The sequence below is a fragment of the Sciurus vulgaris genome (genome assembly GCF_902686455.1).
Source record: "Sciurus vulgaris genome assembly, chromosome: 3".
Classification (NCBI taxonomy): Eukaryota; Metazoa; Chordata; class Mammalia; order Rodentia; family Sciuridae; genus Sciurus; species Sciurus vulgaris.
In genome coordinates, this window is record NC_136463.1 from 42,611,470 (window position 1) to 42,616,517 (window position 5,048).

The 5,048-nt window shown below is 47.9% G+C and overlaps 1 pseudogene across 1 annotated transcript; it reads left to right on the plus strand.

The window, feature by feature from the left end:
* Positions 1-2,976: 2,976 nt before the first annotated feature.
* Positions 2,977-4,510, plus strand: LOC306656760 (splicing factor 3B subunit 4-like; annotated as a pseudogene). Its single transcript has one exon. The product of its transcript is annotated as a splicing factor 3B subunit 4-like (transcript).
* The last annotated feature ends 538 nt before the right edge of the window (positions 4,511-5,048 follow it).

Below are 5,048 nucleotides of genomic sequence, written 5' to 3' on the forward strand. Positions count from 1 at the left end.
ACAGGAATGCACACATGTTCATGCCCATCCCCCAGGCCACATGGGGTGAATGGAGGTGAGGCAGGGAGCCTTTGGAACACCTGGGAGCAAGCCTGGGTTTCCCAGACAGAGGACCCCATCAATAGAAACCCATATGTGTCCAGACATCAAGCGCCAAATGAGCGTCCGACCTGGACAGCCGTTGATGGACATAGACAGGGATACAAATATTCATTCAACATTTACTGAGCTCAGTTCTACCAAACCCACACTCAGCTTTAGGGGCTCTCTCCCTTCAATGAGCTCAGTGTCCCATGGGTAATATGTGTGCCTATCTAGACAGCAGCAGAAGTATGCTTATTTATGGAATAGAAAGAAGTCTCAGGGCTGTGGGAGGCTGTAGGGGGGTACCTAACCAAGTTAGAGTGTCAGGGAAATCTTCCTGGAGTAGGTGGCCTTGCCAAAGTTTTGAAAGACCATTAACTGACACAGTGAAATGCTCTTCCCCCCACACTAGATAATGACAGTTTTAAAAAACAGAAAATAAACAGGTCTCCAGTGGTGCATGCCTATAATCCCAGCAACTCAGGAGGCCGAGGCAGGAGGATGGCAATTTTGAGGCCAGCCTGGAAGATTAGTGAGAACTTGTCTCAAAATAAAAAAAACAAAAAGGGGTCAGGGGCATAGTACAGTAGAGCACCCCTACCCTTTTTCAATTACAAGTGAAAAAGAAAGAGGGTCTGGGGTTATAGCATAGTGGTAGAATGCTTGCCTGGCATGTGTGAGGCACTGGGTTCAATTCTCAGCACCACATATAAATAAAATGAAGATCCATCAATAACTAAAAAATTTTTTTTAATTTTTTTTTTTTTAAAGGAAGAAAGAGAAGAAGGAAGAAAGAAGGGAGGGAGGGAAAGTTAGTGTTGATGAGATGTGGAGAAGTTGGAACGATCATAAATTACTGGAGGATGTGTAAGATGGCAGCCACCATGGAAAACCACATTGGTTCCTGGAAAAGCTAAGCATAGAGTTACCTTATAACCCAGCAATTCCACTCCTAGGAACATACTCTACAGGACTGAAAACACACATCCATAGAAACACTTGTACATGAATGTTCGTAGTAACATTATCCATAACAGCTTCTAGCCACCCAAATGCCCATGCGGAGATGAATGGATACACAAAACGTAGTACATCCATACAATGGAAAATTATTCAGCTATAGAAAGGAATGAAGTCTTCATCCAAGATACCACAAAAGGAACTTCGAAAACGTTTTCCCAAACGAAAGAATCAGAACACAAAAGGTCATGAATTGTAGGATTCTGGTCGTATGAAATGTCCAGAACAGGTAAATCTAAAGAGTTGGAAAAAAGATTAGGGGTTGCCAGGGGCTGTCTGGAAGGGGAAGGAGAAGGGGGAGGTTTCCTATTTTGCGGGGGTGGGGGGCGAAATGTTCTGGAACTAGACAGCGGTGGATAAACAACACTGCGACTACCCGAAAAACCACTGACTTGTACACTTTAAAATGGCTATGCTATGTGAATTTTATTTCCATTAAGAAGGCAAGCAAGCACGAACTGCAAAGAAAGGGAGGAGGAGCAAATGCAGACGCCTAAAGCCGCAGGATGTCTTCCAGGAATTGCAAACTGTCCAGAGCGGCTGACAAGAGAAAAGGCTGATGTGTGGCGGAGTGCCAGGAAAGGGATTTAGAATTTAATCTGATGCCAGTGAGCAGCGACGGTGGGTCTGAAGCAGGGAAATGGAGTGGCCGGATTTGGAGGCAGGGAAAGGGTGGCTGCCAGGGCGAAGGGGTAGCAGTCTGCAGAGGAGCTGAAGTAGGAATGAGTAGGAGCTGGGCGGTAAGTGGCAGGGCTGGGGGCAGAGGAGGCGGGCTGGAGGGGCGGGGCTATGTTTGATGGGCGGGACTAGGGCTGCTGAGTTGGGCCGAGCAGGGCAAGGGCTAGAGAGGGCCCTGAGGAGAGCAGAGGACGGATGTAGGAGGTGGAAGAAAAAGGAGTGAGGCTCCCAGGGTTCAGGTTGAGTGACTCAGACCCGAGGGCCCACCAAGGTGGGAAATATCCTGGAGGAAGATGAAAATAGGTCCAGAATATAGTTGTTAGAGTGCCCAAGAAATATCCACTGGGCATGAGATTCAGCTTAAGGGGAAATTGTGGTCAGGTGACTGAGATCTGGGAGAGCCAACTTAGAAAGTAAAGCCACCAGATGGATGAGAACTCTGGGGACCGAGGCTCTGAAACCCAGGCAACAGCTTACAAGGGTGGTTTGCCTCATGGCTCTGGAACCATAGGCCTGGGCTCAATCCTGAGCACTGCCAGATACAAACTGTGTGACTATAGGGGAGTAATATGATCTCTCTGAGCATCCTTCACTTGTTGGTTAAGTGGAGGTAATCCTATCTCATGGAGTAGCTGGGGAGAGTCAATGAGTTAATATTTGCTGAGTGCTTAGATGGGTGTCTGGTGATTGCTCAGTAAATGTCAGCTGCTATTGAGTGAGCGTGGGATTCATTTAGGGATCTTACGCAAGTAAGAGCACCAGGCATGATGGTGCACACCTGTAATCCCAGCAACTTGGGAAGCTGAGGCAGGAGAATTGCAAGTTTGAGGCCAGCCTCAGCAACTTAGACCCTGTCACAAAATATAAAATAAAAAGGACAGGGGATGTAGTTCAATGTTAAAATGCCCCTGGACTCAATCCCCAGAATGCAGAAATAACAAAAATAAATAAAGAGTCCTGGGCTGAGCATGGTGGTATATGCCTGTAATTCTACCTTACTCAGGAGGCTAAGGCGGGAGGATCACAAGTTCAAGGCCAGTCTGAGCAATTTAGTGAGACCCTGTCTCCAAATAAAAAATAAAATGGCTTGAAAATTTTAAAAAATAATAAGGGTTGAGGATGTAGTTCAGTAGTAGAGTGCCCCTGAGTTCAATCCCCAGTACAGTGAGAAAAAAAAGTAAAAGTCCAAGAAACAGCGGGAGCTCTTTTGCCATGGCTGTCCGGCCAATATCCGAATGGAACCAGGATGCCACTGTGTACATGGGGGGCCTAGATGAGAAGGTTAGTGAGCCACTGCTGTGGGAACTGTTTCTCCAGGCAGGGCCTGTGGTCAACACCCACATGCCAAAGGATAGAGTCACTGGCCAGCACCAAGGTTATGGCTTTGTTGAATTCTTGAGTGAGGAAGATGCTGACTATGCCATTAAGATCATGAACATGATCAAACTCTATGGAAAACCAATACATGTAAATAAGGCATCTGCTCACAACAAAAACCTGGATGTAGGGGCCAACATTTTCATTGGAAACCTGGACTCAGAGATTGATGAGAAGCTGCTTTATGATACTTTCAGCACCTTTGGGGTCATCTTACAAACACCCAAAATTATGCAGAACCCTGATACAGGCAACTCCAAAGGTTATGCCTTTATTAATTTTGCTTCGTTTGATGCTTTAGATGCAGCAATTGAGGCTATGAATGGGCAGTACCTCTGTAACCTCCCTATCACTGTATTTTATGCATTCAAGAAGGACTCTAAGGGTGAGCGCCATGGCTCAGCAGCTGAACGACTTCTAGCAGCCCAGAACCCACTCTCCCAGGCTGACCATCCTCATCAGCTGTTTGCAGATGCACCCCCTCCACCTTCTGCCCCCAATCCTGTGGTGTCATTATTGGGATCCGGGCTTCCTCCACCAGGCATGCCTCCTCCTGGCTCCTTCCCACCTTCAGTGCCACTTCCTGATGCCCTTCCACCGGGGATACCACCAGCCATGCCCCCACCACCTATGCCTCCTGGGGCTGGAGACATGGCCCTCCATCAGCAGGAACCCCTGGGCATCCTGGCCATGGACATTCACATCCTCACCTGTTCCCACCAGGTGGAATGCCCCATCCAGGAATGTCTCAGATGCAGTTGGCCCACCATGGCCCTCATGGCTTAGGACATCCACATGCTGGGCCTCCAGGCTCTGGGGGGCATCCATCCCCCCAGATGGCACCACCATCCCGACCACCACGTGGAATGCCTCATCCTGGACCTCCTCCAATGGGCATGCCCCCTCGAGGACCTCCATTTGGATCTCCCATGGGTCACCCAGGTCCTATGCCTCCACAAGGTATGCATGGGCCTCCTCCACTGATGCCACCTCATGGATACACTGGTCCTCCACGACCCCCACCCTATGGCTACCAATGGGGGCCCCTCCCCCCACCCAGACCCACACCCTGACCTCCAGTTCCCCCTCATGGCCCACTTCGGGGCCCTCTCCCTCAGTAAATTCTCATTCTCCTACCTCCTGTTTTATCCTTCCAATATCTTTTCGATCCCTTGGACCAATCAAAGTTGCTATAGCTCCCTGGGGCTAGGGCATGAATCCCCCTCAGTCCCCCCACCCCCAATATAAATTTTTGCACAGGAGGTTTTTCTTTCTTTTCTTTCTTTCTTTTTTTTTTTTAACTTGGGTCCTAAGTGTTTTGCAGATGCCCAGAGAAAATAAAACTATACTCCTTGTTTAAAATAAATAAATAAATAAATAAAAGTCCTGGAGCTGCTCCCGGAGGTTCTGGTTTTGATAGATTCCAGGGGGGCCTGGGAATCTGTCTTTTCAACCAGCGTTCTGCCAGCCTGTCCAGTGTCATGCTGAGGCAGGTAGCCACTGGAACCCACAGCCTTGGCAGAAGTGGAGGAGGAGACCAAAGAGATGAATATGTCAAAATGAACCCCACCACTATGTGCAACTATAATGCACTAATAAAAGCATTTTAAAATTCATATGGAGTCTTAACCTTAGAATGTGCTTGGCTTTGGCCTTTAAAGAGGTGATTAGATGGAGTCGTATAGATTAATCCAATACAACTTGTGCTTTTATAGAGAGAAATTTTGACAGCCACATACAGAGAGAAAAACATATGAAGGTACAAGGAGAAGGAGCTCTCTACAGCCAAGGAGAGAGCCCTCAGGAGGAATCAAACCTTCCCACACCTGAGCTCAGATTTCCAGCCTCTACACTCTCTAGACTGTGAGGAAACAAATTTGCTGTCTAAG